Here is a 19,363-nt window from a genome sequence, read left to right as displayed (position 1 = left end):
TCTAGTAACAAATCAATGAAGAGATCATATTGTTTTTAGCCCAGTTATCTCTTTGAGGACAATTTTGTTGCAACAGCAAACAGACCGTTAGACGTTCAACGAGAAGCACATGGTTGTTTTGTGGAAGTCGCATTTCAACTTCTACATCCATACCCTGCAGCTAGTGTACAGTACTTGGCAGAGGGTACTTCGTAATGTATCGCTTATTACGAAAATGCCCCGTTCCATTCGCGTATGAGGCGTGAGGAGAATAACGCAGTATAATTACGGTAATGTTGTCTCCGCGATCCTTACAGGAGTGATACGTAGGCTGTTGGTATATTCCTAGATTCGTCGGTTCAGGCTGGTTGTTGAAAAATTTCAGGTAGGCTATCTCGGGATCGTGGGCGTCTTATTTTAAAGTGTCTGCTAGTTCAGGTTTTTCAGCATCTCGTATGGCTCGTGTGGTCACACGCTTTGCTTTCCCCACCTCCCCCCCCCCCCTCCCCCCGCTTTCCTTTTGTAAGTTCAGTATCCCATACAGTGGTATTTGGTATGGGCCGACCACTTTTGAGCAATAAGGGGTGAGTCAAAAAAGTGTTATGTAAGCACTTCTCCAGTATCATACCAGTCAATCAAAGTCTGTCACCAGGTTTAGCACTGTGCCTTTGTGATCATTCGATTTCATGTCACTACAAGTTGTTACACCCAGGTATTTCTATGAGTTATATGATTCCAGTTGTTAGTCATTAGTATTGTAGTCATATAGTACAAAGTGTTCTGGTTCTTTGAAATATCGATTTTACGTTTTTTCTCACCATTTAAAGCAAGTTATCAATCATTGCACCACTTTTAAATCTTGCCAAGACCTGGCTGGATACTGGTGCAGCTTTTTGTCAGAGAGTAAATCTTTGTACACGGTGAACTACGACCTCACCAACAAACTTTCAGAGATTGTTCAGGGTACCTTCTGAGTATTTTGGAATGAGAGACCCACGCTCTCCGGTTCTAGACGCCACAGTCTGGAACCGCGCGACCGCTACGGTCGCAGGTTCGAATCCTGCCTCGGGCATGGATGTGTGTGATGTCCTTAGGTTAGTTAGGTTTAAGTGTTCTAAGTTCTAGGGGACTGACGACCTGTGAAGTTAAGTCCCATGGTGCTCAGAACCATTTGAACCATTTTTGAACCCACGCTCTCCAGCGGCTCGAACCAGAGTTACTGCGTTTTGTTTGGTTTCTTGCCGCACATACCTTCGTATCTATACTGCACTGAAAATAATGCACAACAATGTCGACGGTATGCGCTGTGTACCCGTGAACAAACTTCTTCCATTCACTCACATTTCTTGCCGTTGACAACAGTAATGCCTACCTTCCTCTTTGCCCTCAAGCTTGCATTGAGCATTGCTTAGGTTTGTTTTCTCAGCAGTGTTAATTGTATGCTACCTGTGATACACAGCAGTACTAATAGGTTTATTGTTATTGATGAAGAGTTGGCTGGTATTCGCCTCTTGTTTGGCATCTGCACACGCGCACCTACTAGAATATGGGTCCTTCCATGTTACAATGGCTTGCATATTACAGGATTTTTCATTGTTTGCAGGCGTTTTCAGATGAATTAACTGAGGTAACATATCGAAAAAATCATAATTATATTATTACTCATAACCAGCAGCCAGCAGCCTGATACCAAAATACTCAGAAGATATCTCTGAACAACCTCTGAAAGTCTGTCGTTGGTGTTCTGGTTCACCTTGTGTATAACTGCATAACTTGCTAAAAATCTAAGGTTACTGCTAATATTGTCTGCAACCTTTTTCATAGACAATATAAACAGCAAGGCTCCCAGCACTCTTCCTTGGGTGAATCTGAAGTTACTTTTACATCTGTCGATGACTTTCCATTCATTATAATAATCTGCATCATCTCTACCAGGAAATCTTAAGTTCGGTCATAAATTTCATTCAATACCATATGATCACACTTTCGTTAATAAGAGTCGTTATGCTACTGACTCAAATTTGTAAACAGTACTACTTTTAGATTACACGAATACGACGAATTTCGGAGAATTTCCTCCTAAAGGCGTAGGTACAAAGCAACTAGAATAGAATGCAGTTTTGCATTAGGTTCACCCATTGCGAAAATGTAGGGGCTTTCCTGTTCTACAAGAAAGTCAGTGAAGGTAGATTTACATTTGATGGAACAGAATGTCAAAACATTATAGATTGCTTTGAAAGGGCGGCATTCACATTACCAGTGAATGGAATGGGACTTCAGCATCAATGTTTGTCAGTAAGAAAATTTCGACGTTGATGTGGATTGTTGGGGAGGGGTGGGGGAAGCGGAGAGGGCTCGACATCATCTGCTCACGTTGGAAGTTAACATATTACAGGAACGTCACAATAGATGACGCTGATTACACATTTTAAAACCTTTAATTCCAACACACAATACCAGAACATAATACAGGGTGATTCAAAAAGAATACCACAATTTTAAAAATGTGTATTTAATGAAAGAAACATAATATAACCTTCTGTTATACATCATTACAAAGAGTATTTAAAAAAGTTTTTTTCACTCAAAAACAAGTTCAGAGATGTTCAATATGGCCCCCTCCAGACACTCGAGCAATATCAACCCGATACTCCAACTCGTTCCACACTCTCTGTAGCATATCAGGCGTAACAGTTTGGATAGCTGCTGTTATTACTCGTTTCAAATCATCAATGGTGGCTGGGAGAGGTAGCCGAAACACCATATCCTTAACATACCCCCATAAGAAAAAATCGCAGGGGGTAAGATCAGGGCTTCTTGGAGGCCAGTGATGAAGTGCTCCGTCACGGGCTGCCTGGCGGCCGATCCATCGCCTCGGGTAGTTGACGTTCAGATAGTTATGGACAGATAAGTGCCAATGTGGTGGCGCTCCATCCTGCTGAAATATGAATTGTTGTGCTTCTTGTTCGAGCTGAGGGAACAGCCAATTCTCTAACATCTCCAGATACTGTAGTCCAGTTACAGTAGCACCTTCGAAGAAAAAGGGACCAAAAACTTTATTGGCAGAAATGGCACAGAAAACGTTCACCTTAGGCGAGTCACGTTCATACTGAGTTGTTTCCCGCGGATTCTCGTCGATTCACTTCTGCCGTACTCAATAACACAAAAAGCTTTCTGTTGAGCGGTCGCCATCTTAGCATCAACTGACGCTGACGCCTAGTCAACAGTGCCTCAAGCGAACAAATGTACAACTAAATGAAACTTTATAGCTCCCTTAATTCGCCGACAGATAGTGCTTAGCTCTGCCTTTTGTCGTTGCAGAGTTTTAAATTCCTAAAGTTGTGGTATTCTTTTTGAATCACCCTGTATAACAACACAACATTGACGCGATACTAGGACGCCCAGTGTCTTCCCACTAAAGCTATTTCAAACTGTCTAGTTTGTCTCTTGTTTGTCGATCTGTGCCCCAGGTCCATACACCCAACCCACTTTTTCTTTTAAAACGTGGAACCCCAGGATGTTTTACTGTGCAGCCAGATCTTGTAGTGTTTGGAACCAGTCCCAGTGGGATGCTGCTTGTGACAGCCGGTAAGGGTGAGGTCATCCACGCTGTGCTGGCCAGGAGTGTCTAGCGGTGTGGTGGGTGGTACTGGCGCAGTGTTCTCTGTCGCCCCCATGTCTATGTGTACACGTTTCAACTGTTCGACAAAGTATTTTGTCTCATCCACTGTGCAAATCTTAAAAGTGTGTGGCTCCTGCTACAGAGCCCTGTATGGGTCACTGTATGGCAGCAAAAGAGGTGGACGGACCAAGTCAGATGAAAGGAATGCTGTAGAGGAGAGGCCCTTGTATATTAAGACGTTCTTTTGTCCGTGTAACAGCCGTATGGAGAGGCGTATTTGGGCCATAATATCTCAAAAGTGGTGACCAAACTCACAAGGGAATGGTCAGACTTGTCATGCCGAAACATGTATTGCTTTTTTTTAGCACTGTTATTTAACTGTGCAAAAGGTCCGTATGCAGAATTGTAGCTGCTGACATGAACTGGAAGTCACCTAAAAAAAATCACGAACATGGCTGTGTTTCCTGCTTGGCGCTTGCAGTGACGGCTGGCCACCCCTGGAAATGGCGAGTCGCGAGCGTTGTGCGCATGGTCGGAAGGTGCGGCCGTCTTATCGCGGCGTTCACTAAAGAGGGATATCGCTGCACGGTTTTGGTGCAAAAGGGAAACGAATATTCTTTTCTGTGGCATCCATGTCCTTTTAATTTCTGGTGCGTATTTCGAAACATACCGTCCTGAAACTGGTTAGAGATGTGAAAGATGTTCTGTACATGTTCATCTATACTCCGCAAGCCACTTTACGGTGAACATTCAATCTCCCCTCCCAGGTGATGGTGAACCCTGTAAATGTTTTGCTGCTTGCCATGGAGATATGCCACAGACGCCAAATGAAGCAATCAACAGAAAACACGCGTGAAGACTATGTGTTATGCGACATGGTTGTTAAACTTCTAGACGAGCATGTAAATGGCGCAGACATGTGGCTAGAAACAACTGAAACACTCGATATTGCAGACTGTGAATCTACAGACGGCGAAGACACCGACGAAAGTTGCACTCATGAAGACTCTTCGAGTGATAGTGCCACGTACCATCCGAAAGTAACACCAGCAACTACAATTACCTTATCAGACAAAGAAAGCGGTGACGTATTGGTTGAACGAAAGTGGTAAGAAACGCCTATGTGTAAATACTGTTCAAAATAAGTATCAGTTTGTCCGTTTTGAACGTGAATTGTATAGATGGAAAAAGGAAGTCGCTCGACGACGTAAGAGTCGACTGGAAATTGCGACGGAGATAAATGCGCGATCTTTTGAGCTATTTACCGATGCCAGACAACAGTCATTTAATGTCAGCGATACAACTTTGCGTGATTGGGCGTTAGAGATTGCCAACGCGATAGGCGCTAAAGAATTTACAGCTTCTCAAAGTTGGATTAGTCGCTTCAAAAGATCACATAAAATTGTGGCAATGAAAAGTAATAAAATTTGTATCGAGAAACAGGTCGGAAAATGAAGTGACACAAATCGAAATGATAGAAGCTTTTCTTAAGAATGCAAAAAATAAGATCGCTAGTTTTAGTGAATCGTACGTGTAAAATGCAGATTAGTCAGGTTTTCAAAAAGAAATGCGTGCGAAAAGAACACTGACATTCAAAGGGGAAAAACATATTGAGGCGATTGCGCAGTCCACGTCTGCACTCACCCATTCATACACTATATTGCTCATAATTAGTCTGGATGGTTCATTGATGCCTAAACTAGCCTATATGTGTGTCTTCAAGAACCAACTGGACGTTTTGGACCACGTGTCAAAAGAACAATGTTCTACGCAAACAATCTTGTGGTAGACGCATCGAAGTCTGCAAAAATGGGAAATGAAAACGTTACACTTTTCATGCGTCATGCTTTTCTTCCGTTCTGCGGGAACAAATCTCTTCCCCTTCTAGATTCGTTGTCAGGTCATAAAAGGTCTGATTCATTAAAAGCTGTATTTCGAGCCCACCCTGACAAAGAAGTAGAGATACTTCAGATTCCACCCGGCACGACGAACTTAATTCAACCTTTGGACAGAGAATTTTTCCGTCAGTGGAAGGCCTTTTACAGAAAACTAACAGAGAAAATTATTGTGTGCAGAACACTGCAATTTCCTGTGTATCACCGTGACAATATTCTCAAGCTGCAATCAGTAGTACATTATCAATTTTCCTCCCCACGGTTTCAGAATTTGATTAAATATGCGTGGCACTCCTCGAAATATACTGATACTAGGCCTGATTCATTCCTAACGCCAGCCCAATTTTTGTCTACGGACATCTAACAACGTCTGTGATTCGCAGGGCTGTCATATGTCATCTTTATTTGTATGTTCTTGGTGCACAAAAAACCTATGTTTTGAACATTGTATCAATATTTCGCATTTTTTGAGGTAATTACAAGAAATAAAATTTGGACGTGTTCTAAACCGTATATTTATTTGTGTCTATTTCATAGCTGTCTGGAAAGAATGTTGTAGATAACATATCAGCCATATTTGTCAACGAATGTTTAATTATCATACGATCCCTTTCACTGGGGGAATCAGCTCTCTGACTGCTGTGGCGAGAGAGCGGCGCGTAGCTAACGTCACCTTCTCCCTAGATGGCGTTGGTATAACGTAGCGAGAGAGGTCAGGGTTGTACAAGAGGCAGTTATAAGCGCGGAAACCATGCGACAATAATGTCTTACTTCATCAAATTGTTTACAGACTTCCAGTTCATGTCAGCAGCTAAAATTCTGCATACAGACTTCTTACAATGTTAACTCACAGTGGTAAAAAAAGCAGCACAGGTTTCGACATGACAAGTCTGACCATTCCCTTGTCAGTGATGGAAGCAGGGGAATAAAGCCAAAATTGGGGCAGTCTGCATTGTTGCCCATTCGAGGTGGTGGCTCTCCCTGGGTGGTCCTACACCACCTCTCTGTGAGGGGGGGGGGGGGGGGGGTGATGTGGCAGTGTTGCATTGATGATTTAACCACCCTTACTCCTCCCCCTTCCCCACTACCCCTCCCTTAAATCACTTCCCCTCCCCACTTCCCCCTCCCCATCTGCACCGCCTCTGCCCTCCCCCACTTGAGAATCGGAGGGAAAAGACTGTCTGTGTTGAGCTGTTGGAGAGGAAGGATGTAAGATACTGTCTCGGGAATTGCGTTTATTTATTTATATGTTCATTACCATGCTGGAAGAATTTCCCAACTTTTGGTAGAGAGACTGAACTGACAATTAATCTACAGACTTGCTGCTTGAAATTCAAATAAACACAACTGCTTAAAATTCGTGGGGCGATAGAAAAATGCTCTCATACAAAAAAAGAAGAAAACTCGTCTACATATAGAAAAAAACATCAAAAATCGGTAACTGAAACAAAACAATAATCTCGCCTACACGTCGAAAAGCGCTTTCTAACTCAAAAATGCCTCAAAAAAATTCCAACTACAAATAGAAAAACATCCAAAAAACTTCAGCGAAAAAAACACCTGTTCTAATGACACATTGCTTCCTACAGATATTAGAATTTCGTGTACACACACACACACACACACACACACACACACACACACACAGATCGAAAAACATCGATGAAATAGTCACACAAAAACCGAATGTTGCGAAAAAAATCATCGTCGAAAACTGTCCTAACTACACAGCGCTAAACAAACCGAATGCTGGAACAAAACTTTAAACTGCTCTACATATACAAAACAGAATGTCGCGAATGAAAAAAAACGCTTCTCATTCATAAACTGCTGTGCCGTCAAAAAGGCAGTTAAATACCGTTGCAAGTCTAAATATATCATGCGCTGCCACTGTTGGTCTTGCCCCACTCCTGCCATCACTTCATCTGTCGTTCAGCTGATGGGGCTGTGCTGACTGGCACACCACCTTCGTTGGCTTACAAGGGAACCTCCCCATCGCAACCCCGTCAGATTTAGTTATAAGTTGGCACAGTGCCTTGAAAAACTGAACACAGATCAATCGGGAAAAGTGGAAGAAATTGTGTGGAACTACGAAAAAAATATACAAACTGAGTAGTCCATGCGCAAGATAGGCTACATCAAGAAGATTGTGAGTTCAAGAGCGCCGTGGTCCCGTGGTTAGCGTGAGCAACTTCGCAACAAGCGGTCCATGCCGGCACGGTAGCTCAGCGTGTTCGGTCAGAGGGTTAAACTGCCCTCTGTAATAAAAAAACTGAGTTAGTATATCAACGATGAACTTCAATAAGTGTCATAGGACGTCCGCCCCGAACAAATACAACGATCAATATCGAGCAAAATGAGATTAAAAAAAAAAAAGAGGTCCTTGATTCAACTCTGCCCTCGAGTGAAAAATTTAATTTTTTGTTTTCAGACAATTATTATCTGCCCGTCCGTCCGCTATATTTGTTGGATTCATATTGCCCACGCAATACATCTCACGTATTTAATGCACTCTCGTCCAAAGTAGCGAACAGTCAACTGCCAACCAGGCAGTCTCGTTAGCAGGAATACTCTCTCTTCCGTGTGCTGTAGTCGACTGACGTGTGTTTCGATGTTTGTTTAGGTGTAGCGTCCCCATACTACGGCGCAGTTACCACGCATCGGACGGACAGAAAATAATTGTCTGAAAATAAAAAATTAAAATGTTTCACTCAAGCAAGGACCTCTCATTCCGCAGCTCCTCACGCTAACCACGGGACCACGACGCTCCTGAGCTGATACTATCCTTTATATTGCCTATCTTGCGCATGGACTACTCATTTTGTATATTTTGTTTATTTTTTTCATAGTTCCACACAACGTCTTCTTGTTTTCTCGATTGATCTGTGTACATTTTTTCAAAGTCTATCCACTGTGCCAACTTATAACTAAATCTGAGGGGGGTGCGATGGGGAGGTTCCCTTGTTAGCAGTCACTACCTCAACTAGCACAGGGCTATTGACCAGTCTCCTGCTGTCCGTAACGCGATACCTGCTCGAACCTATGTGGCTCGCTACCTGCTCGTGGCCCAGGGGTCCGCCGCTCGTGGTCTCGCGGTAGCGTTCTCGCTTCCCGAGCACGGGGTCCCGGGTTCGATTCCCGGCGGGGTCAGGGATTTTCACCTGCCTCGAGATGACTGGGTGTTTGTGTTGTCCTCATCATTTCATCGTCATCCAGGAAAGTGGCGAAATTGGACTGAGCAAAGGTTGGGAAATTGTACGGGCGCTGATAACCACGCAGTTGAGCGCCCCACAAACCAAACATCATCATCCTCACGTGGCCCAGGTTCTGGTGTGTGTGTGTGTGTGTTTTCGTCCCCCACCAAATCAGCCACATACAACTGCCTGTTACAAATTACCCAGCAAATGCGTTGTATCACTTAACGACTTGAATTGACACTACCTGTTTTCTAAATTTTGGCAGTGAAACACAACTTATAATTATCATACAGCCTTGCTGCTTGAAATTCAAATAAACACAACTGCTTAAAATTTGTGGGACAATAGAAAAATGCTCTCATGAAAAAACAATCGTCCAGACACACTATGTGATCAAAAGTATCCGGACACCCCCCAAAAACATACGTTTTCCATATTAGGTGCATTGTGCTGCCACCTACTGCCAGGTACTCAATATCAGCGACCTCAGTAGTCATTAGATATCGTGAGAGAGCAGAATGGGGCACTCCACAGAACTCACAGATTTCGAACGTGGTCAGGTGATTGGGTGTCACTTGTGTCATACGTCTGTACACGAGATTTCCACACTCCTAAACATCCCTAGATCCACTGTTTCTGATGTGATGGTGAAGTGTAAACGTGAAGGGACATGTACATCACAAAAGTGTACAGGCTGACCTCACCTGTTGACTGACAAGAGACCGCCAACAGTTAAAGAGGGTTGTAATGTGTAATAGGCACACATCTATCCAGACAATAACACAGGAATTCCAAACTGCATCAGGAGCCATTGCAAGTACTATGGCAGTTAGGCAGGAGGTGACAAGACTTGGATTTCATGGCCGAGCAGCTGCTCATAAGTCACACACCATGCCGGTAAATGACAAACGACACCTCGTTTGGTGTAATAAGTGTAAACATTGGACAATTGTACAGTGGAAAAATGTTGTGTGCAGTGACAAATCACGGTACACAATGAGAGATCCAATGGCAGGGTGTGGGTATGGCGAATGCCCAGTGAATGTCACCTGCCATCATGTGTACTGCCAACAGTAAAATTCAGAAGAGGTGGTGTTATGGTGTGTCCGTGTTTTTCATGGAGGGGGCTTGTACCCCGTGTTGTTTTGCGTGGCACTATCACAGCACAGGCCTATATTGATGTTTTAAGCACCTTCTTGCTTCCCACAGTTGAAGAGCAATTCGGGGATGGCATCTGCATCTTTCAACATGATCGAAAACCTGCCCATAGATCATGGCCTATGGCGGAATGGTTACACGACAATAACATCCCTGTAATGCACTGGCCTGCACTGAGTCCTGACCTGAATCATACAGAACAATTTTGGGATACTTTGGATTGCCGATTTCATGCCAGGCCTCACCAACTGACATCGCTACCTCTCCTTAGTGTAGCACTCCATGAAGAATGTGCTGCCATTCCCCAAGAAACCTTCCAGCACCTGATTGAACGTATGGCTGGGATAGTAGAAGATGTCATCATGGCTAAGTGTGGGCCAACACCATATTGAATTCCAGCATTACCGATGGTGGGCGCCACAAATTTGTTAATTATTTTCTGCCAGGTGTCCGGGTACTTTTGATCACATAGTGTATCTTTCATCGTTCACTTGTGGGATCCAGTGTACGGCAACTTGAATTACCCCTGGACTGGGTTTTTGCGTGGCTTGTCGTTTCAAACACATCAGAGCTTGGCTGGAAAATCAGAGTCACCACAGCACTAAGAATAGCGACACTCAAGATCATGGTTGCCTGACGCCTACTATCCCGATACTTTTCCACATGCTGCCACAATTGTTCTGCAGTGATTCATTCCCTCCTGTGCTGCTATCATTCGACTTAATGAATGGTTCAGGAGTATCTATACTCGACAAATCACCCAGTGGCCCACATTATACTGAGGTAATGTTCCCACTCGCTTCAGTGCCTCATCCTGTTTCTTCAGTTCCTTAGTATTTGCTTGCTGGACCTTTCCCCACACTTTCGTTACCTATCTTGCAAATTCTCAGACAGACTCCCCGTTCCTGCCTCGTTGCTGGCTAATCATGTCGAATGGCGATGGTGTCTTCTTCCCATAGACAACATCAAATCCGACACCCCTGTACTAGTTTGTACTTTGGAGTTGTGCACACTCGTTATGAAGGAGAGATATATGTCACAGTCCAAATGGTGTACATTTGTGTAATAACTAAGCACCTTTCCAATTTCCAGTGAACACATTACATCAATTTGTTAGCTTCTGTATGAAGTGGACTACTTCTCAACTTTTTTACTTTTAACAACTGACACTACTCATTTATCAGGTCCAACGTGGAGTTCGTCTCCTTGTCCATGATTATTGTGTCCAGCACCCTAGGCTGCAATATCCACCTATTAACCCATAACTGTGCGATTCTGACTGCTTGTTGGTCCAGCGTCAGCACCATCTCGATATAACAATAAAAACAATCTACACTCCTGGAAATGGAAAAAAGAACACATTGACACCGGTGTGTCAGACCCACCATACTTGCTCCGGACACTGCGAGAGGGCTGTACAAGCAATGATCACACGCACGGCACAGCGGACACACCAGGAACCGCGGTGTTGGCCGTCGAATGGCGCTAGCTGCGCAGCATTTGTGCACCGCCGCCGTCAGTGTCAGCCAGTTTGCCGCGGCATACGGAGCTCCATCGCAGTCTTTAACACTGGTAGCATGCCGCGACAGCGTGGACGTGAACCGTATGTGCAGTTGACGGACTTTGAGCGAGGGCGTATAGTGGGCATGCGGGAGGCCGGGTGGACGTACCGCCGAATTGCTCAACGCGTGGGGCGTGAGGTCTCCACAGTACATCGATGTTGTCGCCAGTGGTCGGCGGAAGGTGCACGTGCCCGTCGACCTGGGACCGGACCGCAGCGACGCACGGATGCACGCCAAGACCGTAGGATCCTACGCAGTGCCGTAGGGGACCGCACCTCCACTTCCCAGCAAATTAGGGACACTGTTGCTCCTGGGGTATCGGCGAGGACCATTCGCAACCGTGTCCATGAAGCTGGGCTACGGTCCCGCACACCGTTAGGCCGTCTTCCGCTCACGCCCCAACATCGTGCAGCCCACCTCCAGTGGTGTCGCGACAGGCGTGAATGGAGGGACAAATGGAGACGTGTCGTCTTCAGCGATGAGAGTCGCTTCTGCCTTGGTGCCAATGATGGTCGTATGCGTGTTTGGCGCCGTGCAGGTGAGCGCCACAATCAGGACTGCATACGACCGAGGCACACAGGGCCAACATCCGGCATCATGGTGTGGGGAGCGATCTCCTACACTGGCCGTACACCACTGGTGATCGTCGAGGGGACACTGAATAGTGCACGGTACATCCAAACCGTCATCGAACCCATCGTTCTACCATTCCTAGACCGGCAAGGGAACTTGCTGTTCCAACAGGACAATGCACGTCCGCATGTATCCCGTGCCACCCAACGTGCTCTAGAAGGTGTAAGTCAACTACCCTGGCCAGCAAGATCTCCGGATCTGTCCCCCATTGAGCATGTTTGGGACTGGATGAAGTGTCGTCTCACGCGGTCTGCACGTCCAGCATGAACGCTGGTCCAACTGAGGCGCCAGGTGGAAATGGCATGGCAAGCCGTTCCACAGGACTACATCCAGCATCTCTACAATCGTCTTCATGGGAGAACAGCAGCCTGCATTGCTGCGAAAGGTGGATATACACTGTACTAGTGCCAACATTGTGCATGCTCTGTTGCCTGTGTCTATGTGCCTGTGGTTCTGTCAGTGTGATCATGTGATGTATCTAACCCCAGGAATGTGTCAATAAAGTTTCCCCTTCCTGGGACAATGAATTCACGGTGTTCTTATTTCAATTTCCAGGAGTGTATTATGATCAGCACAAAACGATTATCTGCTGGTGTTTGGATGAATGGGCCTAACATATCCACCTCAATAAAACTAAATGGTTCCAGTGCTTCTGTCAGTCTCTGTAACAGTACCCACTTCAGATTTGTCCGTTGTGCACTATCCACACAATTTCTGACATACTGATCGACATCTTTCTTCCCTCCCTTCCAGTAGCACTTTTCCACTACTTTCCGATTCGGCGACTTGCATTCCCCATGGACTGATAAGACGTGATCAAGCATCTAACATAGTATTTCTTGCATCAGCTCGACTGGCACCACCACTCATGGATCAAATTTCGTTTTTTACACAATAATCCATTATGCATGCTAGGCTGCTGTATTGTCTATGCTCTTGGTTGGCACTCTGTGCTGCTTGCCATTCCCCAAGATCCTGACCTAGTGCTTGTGCTACTGTTATTTTCCTGCTTAACCCAGCTGCATTTCTATGCTTCTTCCCTGGTTTGTGGATTACTTCATACTAGAACTAATACTCAACTTATCGGTCTACTGAATGGGTCATTCAAACCTAGTAACCACTTGAAAGCAGCGTGGTCCATCACTACCTTGAACTTCCTTCTGTACAGGTAACACTGGAAGTATGTTACTATATACTAAGCATTTCTGTGTCCATTGCAGAGAAATTTCTCTCTGCTGTGTTCAACTGTCTTGTTGCAAAGGTGTTCTTGAACATCGACATTTTGGACCAAAATGCATTCAAGGGCATGACTCCACGCTTCACATGACAATATAAACTTCTTCTGAAAGTATGGAAACACCAACACCAGACTCGATATTAACAATTTTTAGAATTCGACAAATGGTCCCCGACATTCATTTGACCACAAAAGCGTAACATTCTCCTCCAATACCTGCATAAGTCATCTTACAGTACTGGAAGACCTGTCCACGAACTTCCTATGATAATAATTATCATTGCAAGTCCCCGAAAAGGCTGTGATTGTTTCTTGTACTGGAAAATCTTGCATTGCTTGCATTAACTGAGGATTAGTCCTTACACTATCCTTACTAATCACATGGCCTAAACAGTTGACTTCTACTAGTGCAAAGTGACGTTTCTCTGTACTTAGTGTCAGATGAGCTGTTTGTAACCTCCTGCATACTTCCCTCAGTTGCTGCTTATGCTCATGTGTATTTCTTGAAAAGACAATTATGTTATCAAAATACACCAGACACTGATGTGGTTTCAATCGTTTCAGCTCTCTGTCCAATAAATTCCGTAATGTTTCCGGTGCATTTTCTTTACCCAAAAGGCATCATATATTGATAGTGTCCCCAAGGTGCTGAAAACGCCGTTTTCGATCTATCCTCCAGAGCAACTTCTAGTTGACGCTATCCACTCCTCTATACCACCAGCCAATTGTTGATTTATAAATTCCTTCAAAACTAGTTGCACTGATCATGGTATTCTGTATGCCCTGGTACGCACTGGTGCTTCATTCCGTTTGGAACCCTGGGTTGTGTTACTGGTGAAGCAGGCAACAATCTTTGCAGAAAAAACAGACCCTGAAATTATATCAACAAGTCCTGCATCTGTGTGTTTTCTGTACCCTTTAAATGCTTCAATTTGTCACTAAATGCAGTCCTAGCAGCATCCTGTGCCCTCTTGTAGTCTACAACCTCTGTGTGGCAGTCTCCAATCTGGCCAACGATCTTCCCTTCAAAAAATTAACCTCTTCAGCGCCAAAATTATCCACACTGACTGACACTCCCTTGCCTTCATCCCTCTCTTGTCTGCAAGTGTGGTTCTCCGAACAACATGCTGCATTAAATATCTCACTATCGCCCATTGGTTCCACTACACAAAACATATCACTTGGTAAATTAGTCTCGAGAGTCACCCATAGTGACTTCTGGTGCCACTTACAATTGTGCGAATTAAGCTTCAGTACCGTTGTCTGCAGTCTAAGTGGATTACCCTGTACATTAGGTGCTCCTCGCTACAGATTCATTGGAGAGTTAGTTATCCAGCACATTGCTACAAACAAGAGGATGAGTAAGAATAGTACAAATGCAGAATAATAGGATTTCACAACTAGACCACAATCCCACTAATCAGTTTGTTAAACAAGTCAAAAAACACTTAGAACGACTTCTCTCTCATTTGGTGACAAAACCTGCAGCTGTCTTGAAGTAATGACTCCACATGCCCCTTGTTTGTGGGCACAGCCAAAGATTCATTAACTGAATGTCCCAATGAGGTCCATTGTTAATTATATGGACAGTCCTGCATACAGGCTTTGCAGTAAGTTAAATGAAAATGTAGTTACTAACTGTGTGTTTGAGCGACAGTTTTCAGTCAAGAAAACTTATGACCTGGTTGAAAAATTAAGGATATTCAGATACCTGATAAATACATATGGATGTCACTAGACATTGTAAATTTATACGAAAATGTTCCTGTAAATTAAGTAATTTCTCCAGCAAGATTGAATTTCATTAAGCATATAAACTTGTCTGTATGTGAGTGTGATGACGTTGTAAGATTGTTGGAACTACACTCATGCTCATAAATTAAGGATAATGCTGATACATGGTGAAACAACGCTCTGGTGGGCGGTTTGCGGGTTTAAATCACCTCGGTGTATGACCATGCGGTGCACTTGACCTGCAGTCGTCGCACGGTGGCGCTGGCAGCAGTCGACATATGCAGAGGTGTTTAAGTGCGTGTCAGAGTACGGTGCAGCAAGTACGTGTGCAGACGTTTTCAGACATAGTAATGATGACTGTGTGTTGAAAACGGCTCAAAGAACACATATTGATGACGTTATGAGGGTAGAATACTGGGGTGACTGGAGGCTGGTCAAACACAGCAGGTCGTAGCACGGGCCCTCCATGTGCCACAAAGTGTGATCTCAAGATTATGGCAACGATTCCAGCAGACAGGAAACGTTTCCAGGCGCTACAGTACGGGACGTCCACAGTGTACAACATCACAAGAAGACCGATATCTCACCATCAGTGCCGGCAGACGGCCACCGAGTACTGCAGGTAGCCTTGCTCGGGACCTTAGCACAGCCATTGGAACAGTTGTCTCCAGACACCCACTCTACAGACAACTGAACTGACATGGTTTATTCGCTCAGAGACCTGCAAGGTGCATTCCACTGACCCCTGGTCGCATGGTCGCAGGAGAGCCTGTAAAGCCTGTTGTGAAGAACACAGTACATGGTCATTGGAACAGTGGTCCCAGATTACATTCACAGACGAGTCCAGGTATAGTCTGAACAGTGATTCTCGCCGGGTTTTCATCTGGCGTGAACCAGGAGTCAGATACCATCCCCTTAATGTCCTTGAAAGCGACCTCTATGGAGGTCGTGGTTTGTTGGTGTGGGGTGGATTTATAATTGGTGCATGAACACCCTTGCATGTCTTTGACAGAGAAACTGTAACAGGTCAGGTGTATCAGGACGTCATTTTGCACCAGTATGTCCGCTTTTTCAGGAGTGCAGTGGGTCCCACCTTCCTCATGGATGATAACACACAGCCCCACTGAACTGCCTTCGTGGAGGAGTACCATGAAACAGAAGATATCAGGCGAATGCAGTGGCCTGCCTGTTCTCCAGACCAAAACTCCATCGAGCACATCTGGGATGCTCTCGGTCGATGTATCACTGCATGTCTTCAAACCCCAGGACACTTCAGGAGCTCCGACAGGCACTGGTGCAAGAATGGGAGGCTATACCGAGCAGCTGCTCGACCACCTGATCCAGAGTATGCCAACCCATTGTGCGGCCTGTGTAGGTGTGCATTGTTATCATATCCCATACTGATGTCGGGGTATATGCGCAGGAAACAGTGGCGTTTTGTAGCACATGTGTCTTGGGCTGGTTTTCTCAACTTATCACCAATACCGTGGACTTACAGATATGTGTGTGTTTCCTATGTGCCTATGCTGTTGGCGCCAGTTTTGTGTAGTGCCACATTGTGTAGCACCACATTCTGCAACTATCCTTAATTTATGAGCATGAGAGTAGTTGTGTCACGTAATAGTTTTTCAAACCGCACGATGGGTTAGCAATGGGATGTTACCTCTCAGGAGCACTAGCTCATATTTTTATCAATCATTTAGAAGAAAGTTTTCTACAAAATAACAGGAATCAAGTGGTTTAATTTTTTACTTACTGTTATCACTATGTTGACAATACACTTTTATTATTTTAATGGATGATGCTATCATCCCATTTCATTTTGCTCATTTTGCCACATATAAAACTTGTTTCTTTTATAGTTTGGTAAGCAAATTAGTGGATTTCATTAGAAGCTGATGAAAGAGAAAAGGGAAAACATGTTTTAAAGAATGTAGCGTTCAGTGATGGGTTTCAGCCTGAATTAATTAACTGTATATATTAAAATACTTCTGATTTGCTACACGAGATTTCTTTAGAGTGTATAAAAACTGACAAAAAATTTTTCCAGTATGAGTTACATTGGCCCATTATCAAATGATGTGGCACATATTTTTTCGCAAAATTAATTTGAATGTAGGATTCAGAAATAACGACATGTTACCAAAGTTGTGAACCAATTCAGTGGAACAGTCTGACTCACTGCAGAAATCGGGCATGTACAAAATAACCTGTAGTGATTTTCAATCCATATACATAAGACAAACTGGGAGAACTTTCAGAGAAAGATATAGACAACATATGTCCCTGCATACTATTAAACATTTGACATTCAAAGAACATTTGAAGACAATGAAACATACTGTTGCATGTATAGAAGAGAATCTAAAAATTTGGTATATATAGTACAGGGTAGCCACTTTAACACTCCCCTGTCTATGCCCTAATTAGCCTTCCAGCCTTAATGCCAATGACATTTGATGATAGTTCTTTTGTATTATTGACTGGTTTATTACCTGGTTACACAAGTTGTACAGAGGTTGGTGTAAGAGATCGTCTTACACCATTACACCTTGTTACAACATTACCCAGATGTATATATTGGTTCCATACAGGTACTCCATCTTTTATTTTATGACAGAAGTATTATTTTCACATGCCCAGGCCATCCTTGACCATATTTGATACAGGGTGTATGATTAAGTCATATATATTTATTGTATTTTGTGGTTGTTGATTACTTTGTGTAGATAGGATCAGTAGATTACATACAGATTAATAGGTATAATCTAATTCTTCTGTGCAACATTGGGTACATGTGAAGTTTTTTGACATTTGATATTACTGATAACTTATCATGAATTCTACAGATACTATTTGTTATGTGGAAGTATGTTATTAGTTTTTGACATTTGTGTGGGTTAGGTAGTAGTTTTCGTGTGCTATTTGTTTTACGGCAGTATGCAATACATGTACAGATTCAAACTTGAATATTGTTCACCCTAAATAGTATCTTGTCGGGGGTTTCCATACATTCCGTACATTTTATATTGTAGGTTGGGTTGGGTTGTTTGGGGAGGCAGACCAGACATCAAGGTCATCGGTCTCATCGGATTGGGGAAGGACTGGGAAGGAAGACGGCCGTGCCCTTTCAAAGGAACCATCCCGGCATTTGCCCAGAGCGATTTAGGGAAATCACGGCAAACCTAAATCAGGATGGGCGGACGCGGGATTGAACCGTCGTCCTCCCGAATGCAAGTCCAGTGTGCTAACCACTGCGCCACCTCGCTCAGTTTATGATGTAGGTGGTTTTCCTTATTTTGTCCTTTTGACATGTTTTGGGCACTCATATTATTCATATGACATAAGTACATTCGTGTACAGTTTGCACTTCAGCAGTTTTCGCTTTAATGTGATATACAAACATATTTATTTTGTTATTTTGATCGCTTTACCTACATTGACACTTAAGTTTTATTAATACTGTCTTTTGCAAGGGATACTTGTACATATATATATGCATATGTTGTACATTCTGAACATTATCTTAGGTTCTGTATTTTCTCTGTCCTGTATGACATAGATGGTTTTCTGCATTTGGTTTTATGACCTGTTCTTGGACGTTAATTTTATGCATGGGACATAAATACGCCCATATACGGTTTTCAACTCTGCATTTTATAACTTTGATGAGACATATAGATATCTTTATACTGTCATTTTGATAGCTTTACCTGTTCTGACACTTAGAGATTGGTGAAGCTGTTCTTTTGTAAGGCCTACTTGCACATAAATGCATATTTCTTTGGTTTACTTAGTTCTGATGTTGCAGTTTCGTTCATATATTGTGCATTTTCTACAGCTATTTTTAGAGGCTGGTAGATTACTTGAGGATTTTTCAGTTTAGTATATCACTGTACTGACCAGTTTATAACCATGGAATATTTAATTAATGATTTTATTAATAAATAGCTTATTTCTATAACGTATAGAGTGGAAATTTGTTGTGTTATACTGTATGTAATTCTGTTTTCAATATGTGACAATAGATGTATCTGCTGCATTTTATCAAACGATTACTGTAAATTCATTTACGGAGTATTGTCCTTGATTCTTATACCATTTCGAATCTGTCTCTGTATTTGCATGGTTGGTAAGTTGATTGATGCTATCATTATTGTTTATGCGTATAGGCCTGAAGACGGTGTACTGAGTCACTGAAAATGGTTGCCATATAGTAAAATAACATCAAAATAGACGAATGCATGCGTTTCATTTTATTACCTAAGTGAACATTTGAAGTCCCATTGACCACTGATCACAAGGAAAGTCATAAAAAAAACATAATTTTAGTGAGCTGCTTCACT

This window comes from Schistocerca cancellata, chromosome 4 (genome assembly GCF_023864275.1).
Source record: "Schistocerca cancellata isolate TAMUIC-IGC-003103 chromosome 4, iqSchCanc2.1, whole genome shotgun sequence".
NCBI lineage: Eukaryota > Metazoa > Arthropoda > Insecta > Orthoptera > Acrididae > Schistocerca > Schistocerca cancellata.
Note: the sequence above shows the minus strand (reverse complement) of the source record.